The sequence below is a fragment of the Ipomoea triloba genome, chromosome 16 (genome assembly GCF_003576645.1).
Source record: "Ipomoea triloba cultivar NCNSP0323 chromosome 16, ASM357664v1".
In the NCBI taxonomy this organism is placed as follows: Eukaryota; Viridiplantae; Streptophyta; class Magnoliopsida; order Solanales; family Convolvulaceae; genus Ipomoea; species Ipomoea triloba.
This window is the reverse complement of record NC_044931.1, coordinates 1,756,461-1,764,018: the sequence shown is the minus strand read 5'-3', so window position 1 is coordinate 1,764,018 and position 7,558 is coordinate 1,756,461. Positions and strand designations below refer to the sequence as shown.

At 51.9% G+C, this 7,558-nt stretch overlaps 15 non-coding genes and 2 pseudogenes across 15 annotated transcripts; all 17 read right to left on the bottom strand.

Moving 5' to 3' along the window:
• Position 1: 1 nt before the first annotated feature.
• Positions 2 to 120, bottom strand: LOC116008192. Its single transcript, XR_004095590.1, has one exon. It is a non-coding gene; the product is annotated as a 5S ribosomal RNA (ribosomal RNA).
• A 137-nt stretch (positions 121 to 257) lies between these two features.
• Positions 258 to 376, bottom strand: LOC116008330. The gene has a single exon (XR_004095720.1). It is a non-coding gene; the product is annotated as a 5S ribosomal RNA (ribosomal RNA).
• Positions 377 to 513: 137 nt separating this feature from the next.
• On the bottom strand, positions 514 to 632 carry LOC116008184. Its single transcript, XR_004095582.1, has one exon. It is a non-coding gene; the product is annotated as a 5S ribosomal RNA (ribosomal RNA).
• Positions 633 to 769: 137 nt separating this feature from the next.
• On the bottom strand, positions 770 to 888 carry LOC116008825. Its single transcript, XR_004096180.1, has one exon. It is a non-coding gene; the product is annotated as a 5S ribosomal RNA (ribosomal RNA).
• Positions 889 to 1,195: 307 nt separating this feature from the next.
• LOC116008136 lies at positions 1,196 to 1,314 on the bottom strand. The gene has a single exon (XR_004095535.1). It is a non-coding gene; the product is annotated as a 5S ribosomal RNA (ribosomal RNA).
• Positions 1,315 to 1,451: 137 nt separating this feature from the next.
• LOC116009382 lies at positions 1,452 to 1,570 on the bottom strand. Its single transcript, XR_004096649.1, has one exon. It is a non-coding gene; the product is annotated as a 5S ribosomal RNA (ribosomal RNA).
• A 137-nt stretch (positions 1,571 to 1,707) lies between these two features.
• On the bottom strand, positions 1,708 to 1,826 carry LOC116008117. Its single transcript, XR_004095516.1, has one exon. It is a non-coding gene; the product is annotated as a 5S ribosomal RNA (ribosomal RNA).
• Positions 1,827 to 5,005: 3,179 nt separating this feature from the next.
• LOC116008118 lies at positions 5,006 to 5,124 on the bottom strand. Its single transcript, XR_004095517.1, has one exon. It is a non-coding gene; the product is annotated as a 5S ribosomal RNA (ribosomal RNA).
• Positions 5,125 to 5,253: 129 nt separating this feature from the next.
• LOC116008831 lies at positions 5,254 to 5,385 on the bottom strand (annotated as a pseudogene).
• Positions 5,386 to 5,514: 129 nt separating this feature from the next.
• LOC116008564 lies at positions 5,515 to 5,633 on the bottom strand. The gene has a single exon (XR_004095939.1). It is a non-coding gene; the product is annotated as a 5S ribosomal RNA (ribosomal RNA).
• A 36-nt stretch (positions 5,634 to 5,669) lies between these two features.
• On the bottom strand, positions 5,670 to 5,789 carry LOC116009045 (annotated as a pseudogene).
• Positions 5,790 to 6,095: 306 nt separating this feature from the next.
• Positions 6,096 to 6,214, bottom strand: LOC116009262. The gene has a single exon (XR_004096537.1). It is a non-coding gene; the product is annotated as a 5S ribosomal RNA (ribosomal RNA).
• A 137-nt stretch (positions 6,215 to 6,351) lies between these two features.
• LOC116008415 lies at positions 6,352 to 6,469 on the bottom strand. Its single transcript, XR_004095800.1, has one exon. It is a non-coding gene; the product is annotated as a 5S ribosomal RNA (ribosomal RNA).
• Positions 6,470 to 6,569: 100 nt separating this feature from the next.
• On the bottom strand, positions 6,570 to 6,687 carry LOC116008868. The gene has a single exon (XR_004096219.1). It is a non-coding gene; the product is annotated as a 5S ribosomal RNA (ribosomal RNA).
• A 100-nt stretch (positions 6,688 to 6,787) lies between these two features.
• On the bottom strand, positions 6,788 to 6,905 carry LOC116008867. The gene has a single exon (XR_004096218.1). It is a non-coding gene; the product is annotated as a 5S ribosomal RNA (ribosomal RNA).
• A 100-nt stretch (positions 6,906 to 7,005) lies between these two features.
• Positions 7,006 to 7,123, bottom strand: LOC116008866. Its single transcript, XR_004096217.1, has one exon. It is a non-coding gene; the product is annotated as a 5S ribosomal RNA (ribosomal RNA).
• A 100-nt stretch (positions 7,124 to 7,223) lies between these two features.
• LOC116008864 lies at positions 7,224 to 7,341 on the bottom strand. Its single transcript, XR_004096215.1, has one exon. It is a non-coding gene; the product is annotated as a 5S ribosomal RNA (ribosomal RNA).
• Positions 7,342 to 7,558: the final 217 nt, after the last annotated feature.

Here is a 7,558-nt window from a genome sequence, read left to right as displayed (position 1 = left end):
GGGGATGCAACACGAGGACTTCCCAGGGGGTCACCCATCCTAGTACTACTCTCGCCCAAGCACGCTTCACTTCGGAGTTCTGATGGGATCCGGTGCAATAGTGCTGGTATGATCGCATCCGTCATGTGCTGCGCGCAAAATGTACTTGACCCTCTCTCTCCGCGCAACTTCTCTCGCTTAGCGGTTTAGCGGTTTAAAAGGATAGTACCCTTAGCGAGCGGTCCAGCGGTTTAAAAGAAAGATTAAAAAGAGGGTGTGGGATGCAGCACGAGGACTTCCCAGGGGGTCACCCATCCTAGTACTACTCTCGCCCAAGCACGCTTCACTTCGGAGTTCTGATGGGATCCGGTGCAATAGTGCTGGTATGATCGCATCCGTCATGTGCTGCGCGCAAAATGTACTTGACCCTCTCTCTCCGCGCAACTTCTCTCGCTTAGCGGTTTAGCGGTTTAAAAGGATAGTACCCTTAGCGAGCGGTCCAGCGGTTTAAAAGAAAGATTAAAAAGAGGGTGTGGGATGCAGCACGAGGACTTCCCAGGGGGTCACCCATCCTAGTACTACTCTCGCCCAAGCACGCTTAACTTCGGAGTTCTGATGGGATCCGGTGCATTAGTGCTGGTATGATCGCATCCGTCACGTACTGCGCGCAAAATGTACTTGACCCTCTCTCTCCGCGCAACTTCTCTCGCTTAGCGGTTTAGCGGTTTAAAAGGATAGTACCCTTAGCGAGCGGTCCAGCGGTTTAAAAGAAAGATTAAAAAGAGGGTGGGGGATGCAACACGAGGACTTCCCAGGGGGTCACCCATCCTAGTACTACTCTCACCCAAGCACGCTTAACTTCGGAATTCTGATGGGATCCCGTACATTAGTGCTGTTATGATCGCATCCGTCACGTACTGCGCGCAAAATGTACTTGACCCTCTCTCTCCGCGCAACTTCTCTCGCTTAGCGGTTTAGCGGTTTAAAAGGATAGTACCCTTAGCGAGCGGTACAGCGGTTTAAAAGAAAAAATTGAAAAGAGGGGGGGGGATGTAACACGAGGACTTCCCAGGGGGTCCGTCACGTACTGCGCGCAAAATGTACTTGACCCTCTCTCTCCGCGCAACTTCTCTCGCTTAGCGGTTTAGCGGTTTAAAAGGATAGTACCCTTAGCGAGCGGTCTAGCGGTTTAAAAGAAAGATTAAAAAGAGGGTAGGGGATGCAACACGAGGACTTCCCAGGGGGTCACCCATCCTAGTACTACTCTCGCCCAAGCACGCTTGACTTCGGAGTTCTGATGGGATCCGGTGCATTAGTGCTGGTATGATCGCATCCGTCATGTATTGCGCGCAAAATGTACTTGACCCTCTCTCTCCGCGCAACTTCTCTCGCTTAGCGGTTTAGCGGTTTAAAAGGATAGTACCCTTAGCGAGCGGTCTAGTGGTTTAAAAGAAAGATTAAAAAGAGGGTGGGGGATGCAACACGAGGACTTCCCAGGGGGTCACCCATCCTAGTACTACTCTCGCCCAAGCACGCTTAACTTCGGAGTTCTGATGGGATCCGGTGCATTAGTGCTGGTATGATCGCATCCGTCACGTACTGCGCGCAAAATGTACTTGACCCTCTCTCTCCGCGCAACTTCTCTCGCTTTGCGGTTTAGCGGTTTAAAAGGATAGTACCCTTAGCGAGCGGTCCAGCGGTTTAAAAGAAAGATCAAAAAGAGGGTAGGAGATGCAACACGAGGACTTCCCAGGGGGTCACCCATCCTAGTACTACTCTCGCCCAAGCACGCTTAACTTCGGAGTTCTGATGGGATCCGGTGCATTAGTGCTGGTATGATCGCATCCGTCACGTACTGCGCGCAAAATGTACTTGACCCTCTCTCTCCGCGCAACTTCTCTCGCTTAGTGGTTTAGCAGTTTAAAAGGATAGTACCCTTAGCGAGCGGTCCAGCGGTTTAAAAGAAAGATTAAAAAGAGGGTGGGGGATGCAACACGAGGACTTCCCAGGGGGTCCGTCACGTACTGCGCGCAAAATGTACTTGACCCTCTCTCTCCGCGCAACTTCTCTCGCTTAGTGGTTTAGCAGTTTAAAAGGATAGTCCCCTTAGCGAGCGGTCCAGCGGTTTAAAAGAAAAATTGAAAAGAGGGTGGGGGATGCAACACGAGGACTTCCCAGGGGGTCCGTCACGTACTGCGCGCAAAATGTACTTGACCCTCTCTCTCCGCGCAACTTCTCTCGCTTAGTGGTTTAGCAGTTTAAAAGGATAGTCCCCTTAGCGAGCGGTCCAGCGGTTTAAAAGAAAAATTGAAAAGAGGGTGGGGGATGCAACACGAGGACTTCCCAGGGGGTCCGTCACGTACTGCGCGCAAAATGTACTTGACCCTCTCTCTCCGCGCAACTTCTCTCGCTTAGTGGTTTAGCAGTTTAAAAGGATAGTCCCCTTAGCGAGCGGTCCAGCGGTTTAAAAGAAAAATTGAAAAGAGGGTGGGGGATGCAACACGAGGACTTCCCAGGGGGTCCGTCACGTACTGCGCGCAAAATGTACTTGACCCTCTCTCTCCGCGCAACTTCTCTCGCTTAGTGGTTTAGCAGTTTAAAAGGATAGTCCCCTTAGCGAGCGGTCCAGCGGTTTAAAAGAAAAATTGAAAAGAGGGTGGGGGATGCAACACGAGGACTTCCCAGGGGGTCCGTCACGTACTGCGCGCAAAATGTACTTGACCCTCTCTCTCCGCGCAACTTCTCTCGCTTAGTGGTTTAGCAGTTTAAAAGGATAGTCCCCTTAGCGAGCGGTCCAGCGGTTTAAAAGAAAAATTGAAAAGAGGGTGGGGGATGCAACACGAGGACTTCCCAGGGGGTCCGTCACGTACTGCGCGCAAAATGTACTTGACCCTCTCTCTCCGCGCAACTTCTCTCGCTTAGTGGTTTAGCAGTTTAAAAGGATAGTCCCCTTAGCGAGCGGTCCAGCGGTTTAAAAGAAAAATTGAAAAGAGGGTGGGGGATGCAACACGAGGACTTCCCAGGGGGTCCGTCACGTACTGCGCGCAAAATGTACTTGACCCTCTCTCTCCGCGCAACTTCTCTCGCTTAGTGGTTTAGCAGTTTAAAAGGATAGTCCCCTTAGCGAGCGGTCCAGCGGTTTAAAAGAAAAATTGAAAAGAGGGTGGGGGATGCAACACGAGGACTTCCCAGGGGGTCCGTCACGTACTGCGCGCAAAATGTACTTGACCCTCTCTCTCCGCGCAACTTCTCTCGCTTAGTGGTTTAGCAGTTTAAAAGGATAGTCCCCTTAGCGAGCGGTCCAGCGGTTTAAAAGAAAAATTGAAAAGAGGGTGGGGGATGCAACACGAGGACTTCCCAGGGGGTCCGTCACGTACTGCGCGCAAAATGTACTTGACCCTCTCTCTCCGCGCAACTTCTCTCGCTTAGTGGTTTAGCAGTTTAAAAGGATAGTCCCCTTAGCGAGCGGTCCAGCGGTTTAAAAGAAAAATTGAAAAGAGGGTGGGGGATGCAACACGAGGACTTCCCAGGGGGTCCGTCACGTACTGCGCGCAAAATGTACTTGACCCTCTCTCTCCGCGCAACTTCTCTCGCTTAGTGGTTTAGCAGTTTAAAAGGATAGTCCCCTTAGCGAGCGGTCCAGCGGTTTAAAAGAAAAATTGAAAAGAGGGTGGGGGATGCAACACGAGGACTTCCCAGGGGGTCCGTCACGTACTGCGCGCAAAATGTACTTGACCCTCTCTCTCCGCGCAACTTCTCTCGCTTAGTGGTTTAGCAGTTTAAAAGGATAGTCCCCTTAGCGAGCGGTCCAGCGGTTTAAAAGAAAAATTGAAAAGAGGGTGGGGGATGCAACACGAGGACTTCCCAGGGGGTCCGTCACGTACTGCGCGCAAAATGTACTTGACCCTCTCTCTCCGCGCAACTTCTCTCGCTTAGTGGTTTAGCAGTTTAAAAGGATAGTCCCCTTAGCGAGCGGTCCAGCGGTTTAAAAGAAAAATTGAAAAGAGGGTGGGGGATGCAACACGAGGACTTCCCAGGGGGTCCGTCACGTACTGCGCGCAAAATGTACTTGACCCTCTCTCTCCGCGCAACTTCTCTCGCTTAGTGGTTTAGCAGTTTAAAAGGATAGTCCCCTTAGCGAGCGGTCCAGCGGTTTAAAAGAAAAATTGAAAAGAGGGTGGGGGATGCAACACGAGGACTTCCCAGGGGGTCCGTCACGTACTGCGCGCAAAATGTACTTGACCCTCTCTCTCCGCGCAACTTCTCTCGCTTAGTGGTTTAGCAGTTTAAAAGGATAGTCCCCTTAGCGAGCGGTCCAGCGGTTTAAAAGAAAAATTGAAAAGAGGGTGGGGGATGCAACACGAGGACTTCCCAGGGGGTCCGTCACGTACTGCGCGCAAAATGTACTTGACCCTCTCTCTCCGCGCAACTTCTCTCGCTTAGTGGTTTAGCAGTTTAAAAGGATAGTCCCCTTAGCGAGCGGTCCAGCGGTTTAAAAGAAAAATTGAAAAGAGGGTGGGGGATGCAACACGAGGACTTCCCAGGGGGTCCGTCACGTACTGCGCGCAAAATGTACTTGACCCTCTCTCTCCGCGCAACTTCTCTCGCTTAGTGGTTTAGCAGTTTAAAAGGATAGTCCCCTTAGCGAGCGGTCCAGCGGTTTAAAAGAAAAATTGAAAAGAGGGTGGGGGATGCAACACGAGGACTTCCCAGGGGGTCCGTCACGTACTGCGCGCAAAATGTACTTGACCCTCTCTCTCCGCGCAACTTCTCTCGCTTAGTGGTTTAGCAGTTTAAAAGGATAGTCCCCTTAGCGAGCGGTCCAGCGGTTTAAAAGAAAAATTGAAAAGAGGGTGGGGGATGCAACACGAGGACTTCCCAGGGGGTCCGTCACGTACTGCGCGCAAAATGTACTTGACCCTCTCTCTCCGCGCAACTTCTCTCGCTTAGCGGTTTAGCGGTTTAAAAGGATAGTACCCTTAGCGAGCGGTCCAGCGGTTTAAAAGAAAGATTAAAAAGAGGGTGGGGGATGCAACACGAGGACTTCCCAGGGGGTCACCCATCCTAGTACTACTCTCGCCCAAGCACGCTTCACTTCGGAGTTCTGATGGGATCCGGTGCATTAGTGCTGGTATGATCGCATCCGTCACGTACTGCGCGCAAAATGTACTTGACCCTCTCTCTCCGCGCAACTTCTCTCGCTTAGCGGTTTAAAAGGATAGTATCCTTAGCGAGCGGTCCAGCGGTTTAAAAGAAAGATTAAAAAGAGGGTGGGGGATGCAACACGAGGACTTCCCAGGGGGTCACCCATCCTAGTACCCCCTCCTAGTACTACTCTCGCCCAAGCACGCTTCACTTCGGAGTTCTGATGGGATCCGGTGCATTAGTGCTGGTATGATCGCATCCGTCACGTACTGCGCGCAAAATGTACTTGACCCTCTCTCTCCACGCAACTTCTCTCGCTTAGCGGTTTAAAAGGATAGTATCCTTAGCGAGCGGTCCAGCGGTTTAAAAGAAAGATTAAAAAGAGGGTGGGGGATGCAACACGAGGACTTCCCAGGGGGTCACCCATCCTAGTACTACTCTCGCCCAAGCACGCTTCACTTTGGAGCTCTGATGGGATCCGATGCATTAGTGCTGGTATGATCGCATCCGTCATGTACTGCGCGCAAAATGTACTTGACCCTCTCTCTCCGCGCAACTTCTCTCGCCCCAGGGGGTCACCCATCCTAGTACTACTCTCGCCCAAGCACGCTTAACATCGGAGTTCTGATGGGATCCGGTGCATTAGTGCTGGTATGATCGCATCCGTCACGTACTGCGCGCAAAATGTACTTGACCCTCTCTCTCCGCGCAACTTCTCTCGCTTAGCGGTTTAGCGGTTTAAAAGGATAGTACCCTTAGCGAGCGGTCCAGCGGTTTAAAAGAAAGATTAAAAAGAGGGTAGGGGATGCAACACGAGGACTTCCCAGGGGGTCCGTCACGTATTGCGCGCAAAATGTACTTGACCCTCTCTCTCCGCGCAACTTCTCTCGCTTAGCGGTTTAGCGGTTTAAAAGGATAGTACCCTTAGCGAGCGGTCCAGCGGTTTAAAAGAAAGATTAAAAAGAGGGTGGGGGATGCAACACGAGGACTTCCCAGGGGGTCACCCATCCTAGTACTACTCTCGCCCAAGCACGCTTAACTTCGGAGTTCTGATGGGATCCGGTGCATTAGTGCTGGTATGATCGCATCCGTCACGTACTGCGCGCAAAATGTACTTGACCCTCTCTCTCCGCGCAACTTCTCTCGCTTAGCGGTTTAGCGGTTTAAAAGGATAGTACCCTTAGCGAGCCGTCCAGCGGTTTAAAAAAAAGATTAAAAAGAGGGTGGGGGATGCAACACGAGGACTTCCCAAGGGTCACCCATCCTAGTACTACTCTCGCCCAAGCACGCTTCACTTCGGAGTTCTGATGGGATCCGGTGCATTAGTGCTGGTATGATCGCATCCGTCCCGTACTGCGCGCAAAACGTACTTGACCCTCTCTCTCCGCGCATCTTCTCTCGCTTAGCGGTTTAGCGGTTTAAAAGGAAGATTAAAAAGAGGGTGGGGGATGCAGCACGAGGACTTCCCAAGGGGCACCCATCCTAGTACTACTCTCGCCCAAGCACGCTTGCCTTCGGAGTTCTGATGGGATCCGGTGCATTAGTGCTAGTATGATCGCATCCGTCCCGTACTGCGCGCAAAACGTACTTGACCCTCTCTCTCCGCGCATCTTCTCTCGCTTAGCGGTTTAGCGGTTTAAAAGGAAGATTAAAAAGAGGGTGGGGGATGCAGCACGAGGACTTCCCAAGGGGCACCCATCCTAGTACTACTCTCGCCCAAGCACGCTTGCCTTCGGAGTTCTGATGGGATCCGGTGCATTAGTGCTAGTATGATCGCATCCGTCCCGTACTGCGCGCAAAACGTACTTGACCCTCTCTCTCCGCGCATCTTCTCTCGCTTAGCGGTTTAGCGGTTTAAAAGGAAGATTAAAAAGAGGGTGGGGGATGCAGCACGAGGACTTCCCAAGGGGCACCCATCCTAGTACTACTCTCGCCCAAGCACGCTTGCCTTCGGAGTTCTGATGGGATCCGGTGCATTAGTGCTAGTATGATCGCATCCGTCCCGTACTGCGCGCAAAACGTACTTGACCCTCTCTCTCCGCGCATCTTCTCTCGCTTAGCGGTTTAGCGGTTTAAAAGGAAGATTAAAAAGAGGGTGGGGGATGCAGCACGAGGACTTCCCAAGGGGCACCCATCCTAGTACTACTCTCGCCCAAGCACGCTTGCCTTCGGAGTTCTGATGGGATCCGGTGCATTAGTGCTAGTATGATCGCATCCGTCACGTACTGCGCGCAAAATGTACTTGACCCTCTCTCTCCGCGCAACTTCTCTCGCTTAGCGGTTTAGCGGTTTAAAAGGATAGTACCCTTAGCGAGCCGTCCAGCGGTTTAAAAAAAAATTAAAAAGAGGGTGGGGGATGCAACACGAGGACTTCCCAAGGGTCACCCATCCTAGTACTACTCTCGCCCAAGCACGCTTCACTTCGGAGTTCTGA